The sequence below is a fragment of the Podarcis melisellensis genome (assembly GCF_964234715.1).
Source record: "Podarcis melisellensis genome assembly, chromosome: 7".
Taxonomy (NCBI): Eukaryota; Metazoa; Chordata; class Lepidosauria; order Squamata; family Lacertidae; genus Podarcis; species Podarcis melisellensis.
Genome location: NC_138539.1, coordinates 60,318,313 through 60,340,438, shown reverse-complemented (window position 1 = coordinate 60,340,438; position 22,126 = coordinate 60,318,313). Strand labels below are relative to the sequence as shown.

Here is a 22,126-nt window from a genome sequence, read left to right as displayed (position 1 = left end):
TTAAGGAAGTACATGGAAGGAAGACTTCTTGTACTATCCTCCTCCCTATGCACCCCCCCAATAAAACCATATCCAGGATGGGGGAGGTGTCAAGGGGATCCTCCAAAAAAATGTGGGGTGAGTTGTCATGGGGCTGCTTTGAGAAGGCAGGGAAGGACATCTGTATTCCACAAACTTCCTCAAGTTGTCTTAGGAGCCAACCCAATGCCAGATTCCACATTATGCAGTAAAGCATGCATCTCTTTCGAGTGTGTGCACACACAGAAGTGTGTGCGCGCACACGCACATACATATGTTTGTTGGAACACTACTTTTCTATTAGGAGAGTGAAGCAGAGATGGTTGAAAATATAACCACTATATATAGTTTCCTTAAAAATGTTTAGCCTAGCTACTTAAAATACATAGTAGCTTAGCTGGGAAAGAAAGCAGCAACTTGTGTGGGAATCACATTATGCACAGTTGACATAGCTGAAGCTGATAATTGTGTATCCAATCACGGCACACTGACTTCTTCCAGGAAGTAATTTCAGTCAGGATAAAAATTCAAGAGAAGAAGATTCCAAGTCAGCAGGCTAGTAGAGTTGAGCCAGTGCTAGTCATTGAAGTTTTGGGGTGTTACGATTCCTCGAAAAGATAGTATGTGTGGCTTGCCAATTTATATAATTTGGCAAGAAGTGAGGATTTCCCTCTCGTGAGGAGGCGATTCTAACCTCCTTGTTAACCAAAATTAGATTTTGTTTCCATTCTGCTTACGTGTGTGTCCTCCTGCCTCTTAGGACATGCTGTATGTATCCTTTATTCCTTTCACTACTTGACTGGCATAATAAGGAAAAGGTTATTCTAACAGCAGCTGTAGAGAGTCATGGAAGTATAAAAACTATTACCACTGTTACCAGAGATCTGCCCTCACATCACCACATATATTCAGATCCATTATGAGAACCATTGTGAGGGAACAGAATGCTGCAAGTACAGCAACGAAGCTAATTTGGCATCCCTGTCGCTGTGTCCGCACTGCTCTGACCTCCCTATTGCCTTGCCCTTACCGGCAGTGACCTCTGCATTGGGAAGTCAAATAAGCACCACCACCCTGCCAGCTGCCATTCCCCACCCTCCACATTAAAAACCTGAGCCACAAGACTCTGGAAAATAAAAGAATGCAAGTAGGACCTGCAGCAAAAATTTCTAGCATGATCTGCTCCTGTTCACGTTGCCACACATCTATATCTTCTGTCAGGATACTCCACCTCAGTTTTCCATCTCCACTTGCCTAGATATATATATATATATATATATATATATATATATATATATATATATATATATGCTTTCGTAGATTTTCACGGGTACAGGAATGCAGGTTTTGGTGTCCTCGGGTGTCTTCCCGTGTAAAAGTTGGTAGTTAACAATGTGGTTACAGAAGAGTTTAAAATTGAAAAAGGAACACGACAAGGCTGTCCGATTTCCCCGTTACTATTTATCTCGGTCCTGGAGGTGCTCTTGAACACGATTAGAGGGGGACAGGTTGGTGGAAGGGATACAGGTCGGAGCGAAACAATACAAACTTAAAGCGTTTGCAGATGACTTAGTTCTGACATTACAGGAGCCAGAATCTAGTACGAAAAGAGTACTACAACTAATCCAGGATTTTGGTCGGGTGGCGGGATTTAAACTAAATAAGCAAAAAACCAAGGTGTTGGGAAAAAACTTGACAGATATTGAGTCGGAACGGTTTCAGAGAGAGACAGAGTTAACTGTGGTTAAGAAAGTTAAATACCTAGGGGTAAACATAACAGCAAAGAATTTGAGTCTGTTTAAAGATAATTATGAAAAATGTTGGTCTGAAATTAAGAGAGACTTGGATAGCTGGTCAAAATTGAAACTTTCATTGTTAGGTCGAATAGCTGCTATTAAGATGAATGTATTGCCAAAAATGTTATTTTTGTTTCAGACATTGCAGATTGTAGATAAAACGGAGTGCTTCCGGAAGTGGCAGAAAGATATCTCCAAATTTGTCTGGCAGGGCAAAAAGCCCAGAATTAAGTTTAAGATATTAACGGACGCAAAAGAAAGAGGGGGCTTTGCCCTGCCAGACTTAAAGTTGTACTATGAAGCCGCAGCTTTCTGCTGGCTAAAAGACTGGCTACTTCTGGGGGACACGGATGTGCTGGATTTGGAAGGTTTTAACAATGCATTTGGATGGCATGCATATTTATGGTATGACAAGGTTAAGATCAACAAGGTCTTTAAGAACCATATTGTCAGAAAAGCAATATTTAATGTCTGGACAAGATACAAAGACTTATTAGAAAACAAAACACCGAGGTGGCTGTCACCTTTGGAGGCCAAGGCCCGAAAAAGACCCAATATGGAGGCCAATTGGCCAAAATATTGGGAAATACTAGAAAGGGATGGAGACGATTGGAAACTGCAGAGTTTAGAGAAAACGAAAGATAAAGTGCGAGACTGGTTACACTATGCTCAGATTAAGGAAGTGTTTAAGATTGATAAAAAGTTAGGATTCCAGGTGGAGAAATCGAAACTGGAGACAGAACTGCTAGAACCTAAGACCAAGGTACTTTCAAAAATGTATAACTTGCTGCTGAAATGGAACACACAAGACGAATTGGTTAAATCGGCTATGATAAAGTGGGCCCAGGATATTGGGCACAACATTATGTTTGAGGACTGGGAAAGGTTATGGACTACCGGGCTGAACTTCACAGCATGTAATGCTCTGAAGGAAAATGTAATGAAAATGATATATAGATGGTACATGACCCCAGTGAAATTGGCTAAAATATACCATTCGTCTGATAACAAATGTTGGAAATGTAAGGAAAATGAAGGAACATTCTTTCACCTCTGGTGGACCTGCCCTAAAGTGAAGGCCTTTTGGGAAATGATATATAATGAGTTAAAAAAGGTATTTAAGTATACCTTCACCAAGAAACCAGAGGCCTTCCTTCTGGGCATGGTCGGCCAGAACGTGTTAAAGAAGGATAGAACATTTTTTATGTACGCTACAACGGCGGCAAGGATACTTATTGCTAAGAGCTGGAAAACCCAAGATCTACCAACACTGGAAGAATGGCAGATGCAGCTGATGGACTATATGCAACTAGCTGAGATGACTGGCAGAATCCGCGACCTGGGAGAGGAGAGGGTTGAAGAAGACTGGAAGAAATTTAAGATTTATTTACAAAAGTACTGTAATTTGGTTGAATCCTAACAAGGAAGCCAGAGCAGAAATAACTGTCTACCATTAAATTATAATTTTTTATTTGAGTTTAACCTAAATATTGCACTTAAGAGTATAAACAAGATGATAATTTGCTTGGAAAAATTCGTTTTTAATGATGAAAGTGGAAGCGGGAGACGTGAGGGAGTCCGCAATAGAATGAAAAGATGTTATGAAACCTATTTTGTTTGTTAAATATGTATCTGTAAAAAACCTTAATAAAAATTTTTATAAAAAAAAAATAAAAGTTGGGGTGTCTAGGCGACGTTTCGACGAGGTCTCACTCGTCATCTTCAGGCTGGTGCTTTCGGCTTCTTGTTACTGGAACAGAGCAGGATCTCAGTGTTTGAGTTCCTATAAATACTGTTGAGGGGGTGTGGTGTATAGCCTCCAATGTTCTGGGCAGAGAGGAAGTTCCCAGGCTAGTGTGCCTTTTCTTCTTTTGTTCCTTAATTACTTGAGGGATATCTTGAGTGATTTCTTGAGTGATATCCTGAGTACCACTTAGGTGGGTCATTAGGTGTGGATTAGTTGCTAAAGTCTTTGTGTCTTGACCTCTTGAACTTTGTGAAGAGTTTTTCTGAGAAGATGGCTGTACTGCACTTAGTTGTGCTCTGGCTTGGCTTCGTGTATAGGGGCGAGCTGTGGTTTTGTGGCCTGTGTCAGCCAGATCTGTGTAGGGATTGCAGGGGGGTGCAGCATCCGGAGGTGCCACCATGGTTTGGCTACTGGATGGTGTCTGTAATTTATCTGTGGAGAGGGTCTGGGTTTGGGTCTGGTGTGGTTGATTGGTGATGGCGTTCTGTGTGCCTCTGGATCTGGTGTCAGTTTTTGTGGGGAGGGCTAATTTCCAGATGTCTGGCAAGCGGGATGTGTCGTCACGCTTGTTCATGTTGTGAGGGTGTTTCTCTATCTCGATGGCTTCCATGATTATTCTCTTGTGGTGATGTTCCATGTTAAAGAGCAATTTGGAATCTGCAAAATTAATTTCGTGTCCTGTTTCTTTCATGTGTTGGAAAAGAGAGGAAGTTTTTTCTTCTTTTTTGACGGCATTCTTGTGTTCTGCGATACGTGCATTTATTCGTCTGTTTGTTTGTCCAATGTACGTGGCTGGGCAGACTTTGCAGGGTATTTCATAGACCCCTTGGTTTTCCAACTGGATTTTATCCTTGGGGTTTCTGAGGATATTGGCTATTTTTTGGTTGGTGCAAAAGGCTGTTTTGATATTGTGTTTATGGAGGATTTTGCTAATTTTATCTGTAGTGCCCTTGATATAAGGAAGGAGGGCCATGCCATTGTTTTCTTCTGTGTCTTGGTTTTTGGGGGGTGTTTCTTTTTGGATTAGCTTCGTAACCCTGTTTTGCTGGTATCCATTGGCAATTAACACATTTGAGAGATTCTGTAACTCAGTTGTCAAGTGGTCTTTGTCAGCCAGGCGTTTGGTTCTGGAGATGAGAGTCTTGGCTACGGAGTTTATTTGTGCAGGGTGGTGGTGTGATTGTGCATGTAAGTAGCGGTTGGTGTGTGTTTTTTTCCGGTAGATAGTGTGTCCTAGGGAGCCATCAGGTTTTTTGTAGATTAGGACGTCAAGGAAGGGAAGTTGGTTGTTGGCTTCTATTTCCATAGTGAATTGTATTTTGGGGTGTAGGCTGTTGAGATGTGTGAGGAAGCTATCCAGTTTTTCCTTCCCGTGTGGCCAAATTACAAAGGTGTCGTCAACATATCTGAGCCAAAGTTTGGGTTTGTGTTCTGACTTGTCTAAAGCATTGGTTTCAAAGTGTTCCATGTACAGGTTTGCGATGACCGGTGAGAGGGGTGATCCCATAGGTGCTCCTTCTATCTGTTTGTATCTTTGTCCATTGTGGATGAAGTACGTGTTGGTTAGGCAGTGGTTGGTCAGGTCCAAGATGTATTCGGGGGGATTGTATTTGTTTTGAATGGCTGTCAAGGCTTCATTAATGGGCACTTGTGTGAAGAGAGATACAACATCGAAGCTCACAAGTAGGTCATTAGGATGTAGGTTTTGCTTCTTTATTGTTTCTATGAACTGGAAGGAGTTTGGAACGTGTGAAGAGATGGATTCTGCATAGGGCTGAAGTTGCTTGGCGAGAAATTTAGCGAGATTTTGTAGAGGTGAGCCTATGGAGCTGACTATTCAAAACAGCCTTTTGCACCAACCAAAAAATAGCCAATATCCTCAGAAACCCCAAGGATAAAATCCAGTTGGAAAACCAAGGGGTCTATGAAATACCCTGCAAAGTCTGCCCAGCCACGTACATTGGACAAACAAACAGACGAATAAATGCACGTATCGCAGAACACAAGAATGCCGTCAAAAAAGAAGAAAAAACTTCCTCTCTTTTCCAACACATGAAAGAAACAGGACACGAAATTAATTTTGCAGATTCCAAATTGCTCTTTAACATGGAACATCACCACAAGAGAATAATCATGGAAGCCATCGAGATAGAGAAACACCCTCACAACATGAACAAGCGTGACGACACATCCCGCTTGCCAGACATCTGGAAATTAGCCCTCCCCACAAAAACTGACACCAGATCCAGAGGCACACAGAACGTCATCACCAATCAACCACACCAGACCCAAACCCAGACCCTCTCCACAGATAAATTACAGACACCATCCAGTAGCCAAACCATGGTGGCACCTCCGGATGCTGCACCCCCCTGCAATCCCTACACAGATCTGGCTGACACAGGCCACAAAACCACAGCTCGCCCCTATACACGAAGCCAAGCCAGAGCACAACTAAGTGCAGTACAGCCATCTTCTCAGAAAAACTCTTCACAAAGTTCAAGAGGTCAAGACACAAAGACTTTAGCAACTAATCCACACCTAATGACCCACCTAAGTGGTACTCAGGATATCACTCAAGAAATCACTCAAGATATCCCTCAAGTAATTAAGGAACAAAAGAAGAAAAGGCACACTAGCCTGGGAACTTCCTCTCTGCCCAGAACATTGGAGGCTATACACCACACCCCCTCAACAGTATTTATAGGAACTCAAACACTGAGATCCTGCTCTGTTCCAGTAACAAGAAGCCGAAAGCACCAGCCTGAAGATGACGAGTGAGACCTCGTCGAAACGTCGCCTAGACACCCCAACTTTTACACGGGAAGACACCCGAGGACACCAAAACCTGCATATATATATTATATATATATATATATATATATATATATATATATATATATATATATATATATATATATATATTTATTTATTTATATATATATTTATTTTTATATATATATATATATATATATATATATATTTACTATCTATAGTTTACTTTCCACAAAGCTTGACATTTCCCATGCATGCTGATGCCTCACTCATGTTTCTGTCAGTAGGTGTGTTTTGGCTACATACCTGCTGTAACTCTTGAGTTCACTGTTAATATATATGTGTGTGTTTGTGTGCCATGATGTTGATTAGCACCATTTCATGGGGGGGGGGCGGACGGAACATCTTTCCTGTTTTGTTCCCCAGGTCTTAGAGATCTTTCTCGAAGTCATACCTATGTAACTGCCCCCCCCCCCCCGCCCCTGGTTCTGAGGCAGGCAGCTTTACTCACTGAAGATTTGCTGCTATTTCTGCCTTTCCTTCTTTTTTAAAGGATCACAGCCGAACAGAAGCTGTCACTAGGGGAGAGGTTCAGAATGGCATTGCAAACAGAAGCTGGTCCCCAGGAATTCATATTCTCTCTCTCTCTCTCTCTCTCTCTCTCTCTCTCTCTCTCTCTCTCTCTCTCTCTCATTCCAACCCTATAATAAAGTTCAAACGCTTTCCAAATAAATAGGCATAGCAGATTTTTAGTGAACTTTTAAAATTAGTATTTTAAAATGAATTATAATTATATATCACAGCAGACTCCAGAGTGTTAGATTTTCTTCTTTCTTTCTTTCTTTCTTTCTTTCTTTCTTTCTTTCTTTCTTTCTTTCTTTCTTTTTTCTGGACATAGGAAAAAGAGAACTGTAAAAGCATTTCAATGCTTAAGATAGAAAAGAAAGGACAATGGATGTATCACATTCTTTCATTGAATAACCACCACCACCCGTCCCTTTTCAGATACAAAGTAAGAGCTCTGCTTGGTTTGGGCTCTGTTTTGATTTTAGTAGGACTGTACCAGTGCTAGAAATGGCCTCATTGGTATAATAAATTAGTAGGACTGTACCAGTGCTAGAAATGGCCTCATTGGTATAAGACAGTGCATTTATCTGTCTAACTGCAAATTATTTGAGGAATGAAACTTCTGTTATGAAGATGACATCCTATGGTTCTAATTACACATTAGATGAAGTTCTGTTTTCCCTCTCCCCCACTTCATCTGGTGTCTCCCCCCAACCCTCCGTAAAATCAGCCTTAGTCAAATTAGATTGGAAGGAATGGGCCAGAGACAGTCTGCTTGCTCCTTTCCCTTCTTCAGCTCAAAACTGCTATCTCACCTATTGATTGGGGGGGAGGTTTGGAGAGATGGTTTCATTTGAACCTAAATGTGGGTGAATCATTGAATTCCTATGGCAGTCGCTCTCAGAGGTAACCATCGCAAATCTTTACATTCATTTGCAATCCTTTAAAAACAACAACACTAGTATCCTCTGTACTATTATTGCTATCATCATCGATTCATCATCTTCTAAACAACCAACTCAAGGTGATGTACACTAAAGATTACGCTTGCCTTTACCATAAATTCCAGCGGTTTCAAACAATGAGCACTAAGAATCAGGAGCAGCACTTGGCAGTAAATCCGAAGATTACCTGCTGAAGCGCTAGAGGGGAACACCTTTTGATGTGGGTTAGTTAGTTTATAAAGTAGAAATGCCAGCTGTGCGTTTTATTGCATCTTTTCCTCTCTCTCTGTTAATCTTGTGTTTAAATATGAGACATTGACTGTTGGGTGGAGTATTTAGCAGGAAATACTCTACACAGAGTAATCATTGTTCTGCTCATGTCGCTGCATGTAGTAAATTAGCAACAGGGTCTGTTAACTTTTGTTGCTTATACTTTGCTTTGACATTGAGCTAAAACACTTGTTGCATCACTTTATATATCAAAGGTTTCACAAACTGGATTTCCAAACTTTTCTGTTAACTACTTTTTCAAAACGTAGCCATATTATATTTCCTATACAGTAATACCTATCAAGTCCCAAGTATGGTTGCCTGTGCACATGTATTTGAACCTATTATTAGTTGATATTATTTAAATTTAGGTTGATCATTCTTGTTTCTAATTCTAACGAATTCAGTGGAATTTGCATCAAAACAATTTTGCTTGAGATTGGGGGACAATTTCTCTCTCTCCATATTTCCTACATTTGGAATCTCTTGATTACAGAAATATTCTTAATTGTAAAAAGGTAAAGGTACCCCTGACCGTTAGGTCCAGTTGTGGACGACTCTGGGGTTGCACGCTCATCTCACTCTGTCGGCCGAGGGAGCCGGTGTTTGTTCTGAGTCATGTGGCCAGCATGACTAAGCCGCTTTTGGTGAACCAGAGCAGCGCACGGAAACGCTGTTTACCTTTCTGCCAGAGCAGTACCTATTTATCTACTTGCACTTTGGCGTGCTTTCGAGAAGAAGTAATAAGCTGCTTTAAGCAATTTTTATTGCAGTCTAACAATAATAATTAGAAATAAATGAGAAACATCTTTTAAAGAGATGTTTATTCCTCTGTTTCAGCTATCAACACCTGTCACATAACCTTTTGTTCAAGAATTGGAAGTGGAAAATAATACTGAGTTTGGAGGTGTAGAAGGTTGGAACCTAAGTTAAGACGAGGGACTCAAGAGTGGGACATGGACAGTCTCTTGCATATGAGAGACATATACCCCCTGCCCCTCTATACATTGGAGATTTACTGAAGGAAATATTAGTTTGCACTCAGTGTCTTATCCAGTTCACAGAATGTGAAAGAGTGGCAACTTTGCACCCTTCCATTATTTTGTAACGAGAGAGGCGCTCCATCTCATGCTTTGTAGAAGACTGTAAGCAAATTAAAACTCCTTTAATACCAAGAACTTAAGCAGGGGTGGGTTGTTGTTGTTTTTTAAAAAAATGTACCAGGTTTTTTAAAGAGAAGGTTGAAAGCAGCAGGAGAGACCCAGTTCTCTCCTTGTCTCTCATATTTTGAGGGAACCCACTTGAGATATCTTGCCCAAGGGGACTCAGAAACATAGATGCAGAAGTCCTCCTGTCATCAACTCCAAACCTTGAGGGGCATGTGCTCACTTGTGAATTATATTCCTGGCATGGTGAATGAAGGAAGAGGAGGGTATTACTCAAGCGTACAAATGAGACACCAGGTCAGAGCAAAGAGGAATGTTCTCCCACATGGGATACTCAGTGCCACTGGAAAGACTTGTGACCCCCCCTATCTCTGTGTCAGTAAGAGACAGCTTAAAACATCCCCCCCCCCAAAGCACATACAACATGTGCTTTGGGGGGTATTTTAATGCTGGTCCTCCATTTTTAATAAGAGGTTTTAACTTTGATTTTGTATATTACTATATTTTTCTGAATTTTTACATTGGGGGGGGGGGCTTGAAATTCAGGTTTGGGCCCTGAAACTCAGCTTATAAATAATGATGCAAGGCTTGGGGAATAAGACATGATGAGGAAAGGGTGAAAGATGAAGCTCTCAGCAAAGCTGGATTTGGCTTGCTTAGCCTTCCTTGCTTCTGTGAGCCTGATGGCCTCTCTGTGCATGGGGCACCCACTGCACCTATAGTCACAGCAGCCAGATAACATAAAGTCACATGCTATCGGCTGGTCAGCCGTTTAGCATCCTTGCTTAATGCAAATCAATCTGATCACGCTGCTAACTTCAGAGTGGAAAGTCTTGTTTTTTTAATTTTTGAGGGGAATGGATTAGAATTGGCCTTTATTAGTACTTTTAAAAAATACTAAGCAAAATAAGAGATCTCTTTTTAAAAATAAAATAAAATGCTAAAACAATGAAATACTCCTGGGAATGAGCACGTTGTGAAATTGAATTGACAGCTCCTATTATCTAGCCCAGCAGAACGTCTGCGTTTATAAAAAGTGCTAAGTACTGTGAGTAGGTGGATGCAAAAATGGTCTTTTTTTAATTCAGGTTTTTTAATTCTTCCTGTATTGGACTTCTGATATTTTAATAATAGCTGGTTAATAGCTGGTCAACAAAACAGCAGACCCCAGCAATAAAAAGGTACAAGTTATTGTAAGCTGCAATCTGGCTAAGGCTTCTTAGAGTCCATTGACTTTAATGGGATTTAAAAGCTTATTTGTGAATAGAATTGCAGCCTTAGGGTACAGTCAGTTTTCCCACCTTCCCTTTCACCTTTCACTCAGGTTCTGACCACCTCTTCATGTCAGTAGCCCTTCTGCGAACGGAAACCAGAAATTGCAGGAAAGTTGTTTTTGTCTAGTAGGCTCCACCTAGATGTGTTTTATGCTCCTCATATCTGAGTTAATATGAGATGCTGAGGGGCCTCAGTTTTGAATGGTGGCTTTCCTGAGACACAATGCACTTAGCTTTATAGCTTTATAGCAGCCCACTGAGTGGAGGAGCAGCCTGGTTTGGAAGCCACAGCTAGCATGGCCAGTAGTCAAGGTTGATGGCAATTGTAGTCCAACAACAACTTGAGGGTTGTGGGTTTTCTACCTTGGGCTGCACTGTGCAATATGGCATATTTACATCCTAGGCAGATGGGAGCATCCATACCTCTTCTGGGAATCCTGTTTGGTTATAAGTCACTTTAGGTTGCCCTGGGAAATATAAAGCAACTAACAAATTTAATAAATAGACACTGCTTAATATTAGACATTGGGTAATCATTGTACTAGCAGTGTTTAGAGCAGGTAATAAGAAGCCCTGATCACAGTGCAACGCAAAGTTGAACCCAATGAATGAGCTTCAGTTAACTCTTTGTTGGATTGTGGCCCCTATGTCTCTTTGGCTTTCAGCAGTGGGGTGTGGAGTGAACCTTGGAATTTTTAATTAAATTTAGTGCAGCTTATGCATTAATGATGAGCAGTGTGTGTTTCATACTTGGAAAAGAAATAAGTGATCCACAAATGTATTTGGTTGTAGTCAACTAAGTCCTACTTGGAGTAGGCCCATTGGAATTAATGACACTAAGTTACTACATGCAGGTTCCACTGTCTAAACACAGTGCTTTCCCAGAAAATCATTCATTAGGTGACCGTTCACATAACAAGCTGATGATTTCCATTATTTTCTATGGGAATATTTCTAATCTGTGATTTGTCCGATCTCTCTCCTTCCTTGGTTTCTGCCCCCAAACTGCTGCAGCCAACCAGCAAAAGACAAACTACTCCCTGTCTGATCTCTCATGCTGCCTGATTTGTCTGATATCTCTGCCGCCATGGTTTTTGCCCAATATGCCTGTCTCCAACCAGCAAAACACAAATAAGTAAGGAAGTGGGGAAACTCAGGTAGTGCGGGTATCTGAATCAGCTGTTTGTGTAGCAAGGTTTAGATATAATTCTTTGGGTTTGGATAACTGAAATTTCGGATAATGAGTGTTCCACTAGCAGGACCTGCATGTAATGTCCGTTAATTTCAGTGGGTTAAATTCTGTTAAATACCAATTGTGGTAGTGATATTACTGCTAAAGGAAAGGATAACAAATTCACTCCTTCGAACCCTAGAAACGTGTTGAAAATGATGCATAATATGCAATTAAATAATGTGAATGGCATGCACTTGAAAAAAGCCTTGTTTTATCTCTGCCTGGTGTCACTGGAACATGAGTCAACCTGTTTAAGGCTTATTCCATGCAAAAGAGAAGAGGAAGTGAACTAGTGTATACAAGCGAATGAAGGATTAGTGATGAGATAATATGAAAAATTAAATGGGAACATGGTTGCTGGCATTTGTAACTGCATTTTTATTAGTGCTACCTGAACTGTGAATTACAACAACCAAATTACAGAGCACCTCACAGGACTGAAAGAGGGAGGTATTGTGCAAATACCAAGAGAGTAGAGCATTGTTAGGCACAGCTGTCTGGCTTTCAGATCAAGCTTAGGAGCTCCCTTCTCATAGCAAAATACTTTCGCTTGCAAAGGAAAATGCTATAGTGCTGCTGGTACATCATTTCCAGCTGTTAATACATTGGTCTCTCATATTATAATTTGAAGCATCGTATGTTCCATCAAATTTTATTACTGTTGAAAAACTTGTTTATGCTAAATTAAAGAAATGAAAGATACAGACCCACCATAACTCTGGTTCAATTTTGCAGTTGTTGTAGTAGTTAGCTTTCTTGCAGTAGAGGAAATACATAAGGCCCGGTCCTGTTCATCAATTAGTTTACCAATTGGGCCAATATGAGAAGTGGCCTGCCAGCAAGTTCTGTTGCCACGCATACCACTTCCTTTGCAATCATTTTGCTTTCAGATGTCATTGAAGGATGATGATTGAGCCATTTCAGTCAATATTTTGTGTGTGTGTGTGTGTGTGTGTGTGTGTGTATTAGGTATGCTTTTATAATTGTAAGTCGCTTTGATACCTTTAGTGCTGGGGCCATCCTTCTGTGCAGTAGTAGCACAGTTGGATTCTGTGCCTGAGGAATATTCTTTAGTGCGCTGCAGTGGAACCAATGATCTGAGAGTATAACATGACTTCAAAGGTTCTTACATTCTGACATAAAAGTAGGTGAATTTTAACTGCAGATTTTGCTGTTTCCTTAGCCATAAACTCACACCACCTTTTCCAAAATATTAGTGAACAAACTGTTTTGTATTTATACTTTTCTCCACACTTCAGTCATGTTCCTGCACATAATGTACATGGGGGAGGGGAGTAATTTGGCACAATGACCAGAGGGTGGAATTCTAGTTTGGCACTTAGAAGTTGCGTGTATGTTCCTTACATCCACTAGCAGAAATTCCCGAACCACAGAATATGTGTCTCTTATATATGGGAGGTAGTGTAACAAATACGGAAAAACAAACTAGGGTCATGGTTCAGGCAAAATGTAACAATCCTCCTTATTCGGGATTGAAGCTGGGAATCTGTGAACATACTGAATGCTCTTTAACTGCTGTTGCACTTTATACTGTAAGTGTTTTTCTTAGTGGGTGGGTCTGGATGATAGCCAAGTGGAAATTTTCACAGCACTGCAGAATTGTACAGTGCACTTATTGCTTCAGATTGTACAGTACCATGCAGATTTATGACGTATTCCTAATAACAGCTTTGACCATGCACACGCTTATGTGTGGGTGGCCTCTTCACCCCTGTGTACTAAATGAAGCACAGATATAATGCCGATATCGTGACAATATAAAGCCCCACCTTTGCGGATTACTTTGCTGTAGTGGAGCCATATGTGTTTTATGTGTTTACCAAGCAAGTCCCATCTCAGTTGTGGTGGCACGGAAATCGAAACTGCAAGCACAGCCAGTCATTAAGCTTGGGAGCCAGGAGTGAGATCCCCAGTCTTAATTACATTTGTTCCTTTAAGCTTATAGAAACCTATTGACAATTTGTCAAGTACAGCATACAGATTTTCTTACTCAAAAATGTTCTATTTTATTTGAAAGAGAGCACCACTGAGGGCCTGTGAACAATCCAGCAATGCCTGCAAATTCTTCAAGGTGAAGGATAATCTGGGACTCCCAACTGACGACAGTGAATGTTGTGAGTAAGCTATGCAATAATCATTATTGAATACTTCCTCTGTAAATATTTTTGGCATTGAGTAATTACAATAAAAAGAGGATAGCTTTACTGACACCCAAGACTTATCTGGTGGTGCCTTTCAGTTATTTTGAGAGAACCATGCACTTCATTACTTCTTGAAACCATAATTCTTGAATTATTTAACGTAATTATGTAATAGTGTGTAGTGTTCCCTATTTTTCATATGGGACATGTTTTCCTTTCAGTCCTCAACTTGCATTGTAACACTTTTCCTTGGAGGACATTTCTCCCACACACGAATAACCAGCTCGATCTCTTAGATATGAACTGTACGAAGATTCACAAAAAGTGTTCTATGTCTTGGTTCACCTGCCAATTTGTGATTCCTTAAAGAACTGGAATTTCATTCAGATGTAATACATAATATTGAATAATACAGCAGATGTATTTCAGCAGTAAAATTGTAATGCCAGAAAGTGCCATATATATGAGCAAAGTTTTGTTTGTCTTAGCTGTTAAAATATGCATAATTATTTTACAGGCGGCAACCATTACAGGCACATCCAAATGACACATGTTCGCCAATGCCTGGGTCCTTTTGGACCCAGAAGAGGTCAGAACAGGCAGGGCATAAGAGGGTGGGGCACACTTATATGAGCTCCGCCAAAGTGGGGCAGGGGGCGGGAACAGAACCCCCATGGAAAATGGTCACCGCCTGTATATAAATTTCATCTCTGACTCTCAAGAAGGCAGCAGCACTTGGCATCTAGCTCTACATCTAGAGACTAATAACGCTAACTTCACATATATATATTTGGGGGCATGTCTCCCTGAGTTCTGCCTGCAAGGAATTGAGTTCACTAGTTAAGTATGGTTCAGTCCTAAATACTCATACTCGGAATAAGTCCTATTCAACTCGGTGGAATTTCCTTCTGAAAAAAGCAAACATAGGATCAGGGTGTAAGGCTGCAGTCCTGTGCACACATATGTCATTGAAGGCAGCAAAATGTAACTTCTAAGTAAACATGCATCATATCAGGATACATGTGTCTCACCTAATGTGGTGGTTGTGGTCTTTTTTCTTTAGATAATGTCTATGAGGCAGAGCAATGCTAGACTTCTTTTTCTTAGAGTGATAGCATTTTTCAGCATCATCGTTATCAAGCTGTAAATTTTACCATTGCTATATAAACCCTTATCTGTTAAAATTTTACAGCTTAGTGATTTAAAACAGCAACAACTATGGGCAAAAGTTCATACAGCATCTGAGTTCTTAACTTAGAAATATATGTTCATATTATACTTGTTAAGTGGTTAATCCTGCTGACAAATCTGGAATTCATTACAATGAAATGGGGGTTGCTAATTTTTCTAAAGGGTGTTCCATAGCTAAGGGTTGGACTGATGTTTTCATTTCTGGGGTGAATGCAATCAATTTCAGTTTCAGCTAAAGCATTTCTGCCTCTTACCTATAATTACATCATTTCACCACCAGACACAATGCAGAGCCAAATCTCATTTTAAAATACTGCTTGGAGCCAGATCCATCTAGAAATTATTTGTTTACAAAGCAGCATCTTTTTCCCTCTAACTTACACCCTCCATTCTTTCTCTTTTGGATGGTAGCAAATATATTTGGCTACAAATTTAGCATTGTGAGATCCCAACCATCTGCTAAGGAAGAACACAATTTTATTTAGAAAAATAATGCACATGGTGTTATGCTTCCTTTTATACATGCAGGATATGTCTAGGTATTAACTTGGATGGTTGGTGTCTACTGCACCTGGCAGGGCTGCTAGGGAGTCATGAGGACATGGCCAATGAGGCCATGGCTCATGACCAGTTGTTCTGGTTTTCTTCCCATTTGTCTCCTTTGCAAAGATACTCTGGACACTTAAGCATTGATGCTATATGAATCCTTAGCACCTAACAAATTTTGGAAAGTGCCCTACTTTGGTTTGGGTCCCTGCTGTCAGTATTCTTCTTCTGTCGGGAGAAAGGTTGTGGGGGGGCACCTTTTCTGATTCTCTCCTTGTCATCCTCCTTTGCAATGAAACAAGTGGACACTTAAACACTTACAATTTCGTTTTAAAAAATGAACTAGTTCTGGTTCAAAATAATCCTTTTCAAAAAGGAATTAGTTGCCGTTCCTGCTCATCCTTTAACAAAACAAACTAGTTCAGATCAGGTTCAGCCATAATATGCTTGTGGTTCATAAAAAGTAAAGTTCACTGTTTGCAAAATATTTTCAGTATTCAAAATGTTATAAGCTGCTGTACTGGAGTACATGGTCCAAAAGTTAAATCAGGGGCTATGGGTAACTAATAAGATGTATTACAGATGTATGTCAGCCTTTGAAGCTTTCCCCATAATTGTATTTTCATGCTAGAAAATGCTTACGCTGTTCAGTTTGTGCTAACCACACAGCTGTTAAAGGCACACGGTATTGTCTGCTATGTTCCTGGTCCCTGTACTTCTCACTGCAAGCTGCTCCTGTTGGAAGAGACTCCATCTCTTCAGCAGGGCAGATAAGGAAATGCCTCACATACCTTTCTTTGGATTGCTTAGCAACAGTAACTGAGCGTCCTTAGTAGCAGCAGCCCTCACCTGCCAAATAAGCTTTAGAATATTGCCTCTAGTTTTGCTTTCTAACTTTCTTCTTCCTTGCTGATTGACTTCGTTTATTTTATGAAAGCTAAGAGTCCAGGCCACTTGCTGGGGGGATTGGGAGGGAGTGAATGTGAGGCTGAATTAGAAATCATTCAGAGTTCTACCCCAAAATAAGCCTAATTCATCTTTAGTTCACCTAGCAATTGTGGCAGCTACTTCAGAGATTTCTGAACTAGTTCAGTGAACTTCACTAAACTGATTTAGTTCATCCCAAACACTGGTTCTTCAGCTTATACTTTATGCAGTGGACTTAAACTGTTTTAACCGTTATCCCATTTCCCCAGGGAATTGTTTCTCTGTGAATTAGTTTTAGATCTAGAACTTCCAGACTTATTTGGGGGAACTGGCATAACACTGATACATGCTTTAATGTAGATAGTCCCTGATAACTGTCAGGCCCGGTCACTGAACAAGTTCATGTGCTGTGTAGACGGTGTCATGTTTGATTCCTGTACTAGATGGCAGAGAGCCATGCACACATTTTTTTCTATACACACCATTTCACTTGTACAGCATGGCAGCCATAGAGTCCCAATAGACTATGGCAAAAATCTTTATGCAGTGACATAAAAAAGAAAGTGTTAATTCACATTTTGCAAGGCGTTTTGAATGCAGGAAGTACTCCTGCCATGGACCTTGAGAATGGCATGTTGTGGGTCTCTTGGGAGAACTGTCGGCTTTTTATCATGGCAGAATGAATGGAAAGTTTTGACACAGTTTGAAATTTTGAATTAGTCTGCTTCTAAACTTGTTTGCATCTGTTTACAGGCTCACTTCTTGCCTTTTTTTTTTTTAAAACAGAAACTACAGACTGCCGAGAGAGGCAGGGCATCCATATGTCTCTGTTATTGTAAGCAACTCTCTTCTGTGAACCACCTCGTATTTTTAGGGATGGGGCAGAAAGAGCAGGAATTGCAATTATTTGAAAAACGCAGTCTCTGAAAAGGCAGTGATTTATTCTCAGGCATTATTCTTGATTAAGAGCCACAGACAGCTGCTGCTTGCCTTTAAATAGGCATAGCTCTGTAGGCATGCTGTACATCAGGGTTCTAGGGACTCATAGATCTCTGCCAAAATCGTAAGTATTTAACACCAAGTGAATAATAACTCAGAATGCCTTGTTTGCTGGTTTCTGGTTTGTGTCCTGAGCTTCCAGTACGGAGCAGAAGTTCTCATTTGTTTTGAGCTTTACCAGTCATATGGCCTAAGACCCAACAAATTTGAGTTGTATTTTGCATATCTTTGTTTTCCTCCAAGGTAGAAATGAAGGAAAGCAAAACAGTAGAAAAAGGAAGGGTATCACATTGCTTATATGGCTGTTTTACCCCAATCAGTAAGCTGTTAATGTAAATGTTTATGTGGGTTTGGAGCATGAGTGAGGAGGTAAGGACACACTTTTCCTTCCTAGCCAGGATATAATGGAGGCTGATAGAAGGGAACTTAAAATCCTCATGGCAACTTTTCATCCCATACATGAAGTAGATAGCTAACCAGGAAGAGAAACCAGTTTCACATTCACTCCAGAAAGCAATAAAAGAACACTACTCTTAAGTAGGCTTCACCTGACAGGAAGTCCCATGGACATCAGGGAATATGTTTTCAAGCAGCAAACGATCAGGCTCCAAGTCTTAGTTTGGGCTGAATATTAATGAATATTAATGATTCAGTAGTTGCTTAAAACAAGCAACACAAACCCTTCCAAAGATTCAGTGTAATGTTTTGTTCTAAAAAAAATATGGATGTGTATTTGATTACATTACACAGATCTACCTTTGGAAATCATACTTTATGGTGCATAAAAAATGTAATGTTGGGAAAGCAATAAACATTCCTGCTTTGGAGAAAAAACCTGTTGCAAAGCTAATCTTACAATGGCTTTGTATTATCTTATAATTCTCAATGGAACATTTGAACCTGGTAATTGGGGAGTTCCTTCACCATTCCTGTGGTTCTTTTCTTGTAAAATTCTGAAAATCTCCTAGAAGGCAGGATGTTTTTAGTATTGATCTGTGAAGTCTTTCCATGAAAATCAAGAGGAAGAATTGGGATTAATACTGTTTCACTCCACCCTTATCTCCGAACAGTGTTGGATCCCAGGGGTTCCAGTTGCTTTCCCAGGGTTGGTGTTTCCCTTTGGAATGAGGGACAGTGGAGACTGTGGTGTCTTTATGATATATGGTTTATTTACATATACCTACAGCCTGAGCCTATAATGGAGGGGTTTGCAGCATCAACACCCCAGTAGGGTCTTGTTTCTCCCATTGCTGCAGCCTTGGATTGAAACAGTCATCAAACATTGCTCTTTAACTCTGTCTTATCTCAGCTTGCTGCTTTGTTTCTCTAGCTCTCATCACTCTGACTCTGCCCTCAACTCTGGCTTTGCCTGTTGAGAGAGGGGCTAGTTTGGCTATTCGCATGAGTAGAAAGCTTGATGAGCTTTTAACACTTGCTGGATCCAGGGATTAGAGGGGACTGGCATACAGCTCGATACCATACCAAAGCTCACAACAGTACCATAAATATGACTACATAACCAGCTGTTTAATTGTTAGAAGCACTTGTTGATTTTACCCGTGGTATAGCTATTTGGAAAGCACCCTTAAAAGTTCAGGGATCTAACGGTCAGGGGTCCCTTTACCTTTCATTCCCATTTACGCAGAAGTGATCCCAAGAAGGTAATGCATAGGATTGCAGCCTTTGAAAATGCTTTGCCTCACAATAGCTCAAATGTACTCTGATCTGCTTCTGATTGTAAACATTGTGTTCATCTGAGGGGGGGGGAAAGGGTGCCAATCAGTTTGACATTCTAGTGAAACTTATTGTCATCCCTATAGTTTACTCCAGGGAGTTTAAAACAGCTACGGCAATAAAATCTTTAGGCAGGTAGCCTGCCATCCCAACTACCGTATTTTTCGCTCTATAACACGCACCCGACCATAACACGCACGTAGTTTTTAAGAGGAGGAAAATCCGTAGGCATGCCACCCGTAGGCATTCCCTCCATAACACGCACAGACATTTCCCTTTACTTTCTAGGAGGAAAAAAGTGAGTGTTATGGTGCAAAAAATACGGTAAATGCTCTTGTTTGCTGTTAGGAGTCCCTAACCAAACAAGTTCAATGTCATTGATGCGTAAGTCCATGAAGACCTAGTAGGAGAAATACTATTCTGTTGAGAACAACATGCTTGCTCACATCCATTTGAGGTCTGTTTACAGCCTTTATAATATCTGACTGCAAACTCTTGGGTGCATTAGGTAGGGATGTTAGATGATCTCATGCACACTTGATGGTGTTGGTGCTATCTGTATTTCTTCAGAATGAGTCTTATGTTTCTGGTTGTGTCAGGTATGATGCTTAGAGTTACAGGTGCTGATAATGTTTCAGAGGGATCTGATGGCACAGAGGTCAGGAGGGAGGCAGAGAGAAAGGAAAGCAGCTACCTTGATTGCTCTTGGCTCTTTTGGCCGTTCAGCATGTAGAAATGAAGAGGCGGGCTAGGTAATTTAAGGAGATGCCCTTATTTCACACTTCTCCCAGAATGATGTTTTCTAGCCACCTTTCAAATAATAGAACAACCTCCTCCCTCCGTTATCTTTAAGGTTTACTGTATATCCATCTTTACTAAGTTCTAGGGGCAAGACAATGTTTTGTAAATACTTGCAATTTTACTTTTTAGAAAATGAATTTATTTATCTAGTAGAGTAAAAACTATTCCTAGCTATTTATTGTTAGCTTACTGTTTCACAGGCATAGGTAAATCTCATTTTGAACTACTAGGAATCTAAAATTGCTTTCTATCGGTATTACGTTGTTTTGCTGTTTTGACATCCCAAAACACAAATCAAAGCTCTCAAGTCATCTTGTTGACTACTGCAGCTTTCTCTCCTAAATCCTCCTACTCTTGGGCAGCTCTCAGTCAAGTCAAAACAAAACTATTTTCTTTCTTGCTAGCTTCATATCATCTCCTTTTCCCCAATTTGCCATTATGCATTATCTGGAGGGTGACGTGATAAGAAACCTCCCACCACTCCAGGTGTAGGAACTGCATGGCATTCAGATTTTCTGTAACTTATCAATGTTCCCAGATATGCAGAGCATCAAGAAATCTCAGGGATGTTTAGATGATTTAGTTGATAATTCTGTTGGCTTTCTTCAAAGTGGAAGCCTCTTTCCACCCATAACAAAATCCAGGCACTCTTGAAGGAAACTGATTTTCTAGACCCATTTGAATCGGGGTTTAGGCCCAGTTTTGGCACAGAAATTGTTTTGGTCGCCCTGTTTGATGACCTCTGTCGGAAGAGAGATAGGGGAAATGTATCCTTGTTAATTCTCCTCAACCTCTCAGCAGCTTTCAGTATCATTGACCATGGTATCCTTCTGGATTGGCTGTCCAAGTTAGGGGTGAGTGGCACCACTATGTGGTGGGTCCGGTACTACTTGGATGGTCATTTCCAGAGGGTGATGCTTGGGGACTGCTCTTCAGCCCCATGGAACTTTCCATGTGGTTTTCCTAGGGGTTCAATTTTATGCCCCATGCTGTGTAATATCTGCAAGAAACCACTGAGTGGGGACATCCTGATTTTTGGAGTATGCCATAAGCAATATGCTGATGACACATAGCTCTATTCCTTTACTTCTGAAGGTGTGGCAATGGATGTTCTGGACTGTTGTCTTTCCTTGATAATTGCACTGGATGACAGCCAATAAACTGAAGCTCAATCCAGATAAGACAGAGGCACTGCTAGTGGTTCACTAGAGCAGATGGATGGGAGGTTGCCTGCTCTTGGTGGGGTTAACATTCCTTCTGAAGGAGCAGGTGTGCAGCTTTCTATTTCTATACCTGTCCCTATCTTCATCCAAAGTCTTGCTTTATGCATTGCTGTAGAACAGGGTTTCCCCAACTTGGGTCTCCAGCTGGTTTTGGACTACAGCTCCCATCATCCCTAGCTAGCAGGACCAGTGGTCAAGGATGATGGGAATTGTAGTTCAAAAACAGCTGGAGACACAAGTTGGGGAAACCCTGCTGTAGAAACAGATGTTCCTTGTTTAGACATTTCTGACTTTAAGCTACCTTCCTATACATCCAGCACACAGGAATTAGCTTTTCAGTGGCCGTACCTAAAGCTCATTGAGTCTTTTTGTTACATCCACTTATCGTGCAGCATTCCAGTTATAACCACCGCCTACAACACTATTTCTGTAAGTATTGTTCTGAGTGGTGTGAATTTGTTTCATCAAAACTTTAGCCTTTTGGTTCAGCGTTAACTGGTTTAGCACAATTATTTTCTGTTTACGGCTGCAACAGTTGACAACAGAACAGTAACAATGCTCTTTGTGACAATAGTGTTATTGAGGGAATTGTACTATATTTTAGGGAGGCTGTTGCTCTTGAAAGCTGTAACTTCGTCTGCTTTCAGTACTCGTACAATATGATGGACAAAGAGAGCAGTGTGTTGAGGACTTGGAGAAACTTGGGCTGCATACACTCCATATATTTAAAGCACGACCCCTCCTGGGAACTG

The 22,126-nt window shown here is 40.7% G+C and overlaps 1 protein-coding gene across 14 annotated transcripts in view; it reads left to right on the top strand.

Moving 5' to 3' along the window:
- The window catches only part of ATXN1 (ataxin 1), a 226,991-nt gene that overhangs the window by 140,383 nt on the left and 64,482 nt on the right, over positions 1-22,126 (top strand). For 13 of the 14 annotated variants that reach the window (XM_081919385.1, XM_081919384.1, XM_081919388.1 and 10 more), the window contains one exon: positions 13,830-13,926. The exons of the other annotated variant lie outside the window; for it this stretch is intronic. The gene's annotated coding sequence lies outside the window, so the exon portion shown is untranslated. The remainder of the gene's footprint in view (positions 1-13,829; positions 13,927-22,126) is intronic. 14 annotated transcript variants of the gene reach the window in all.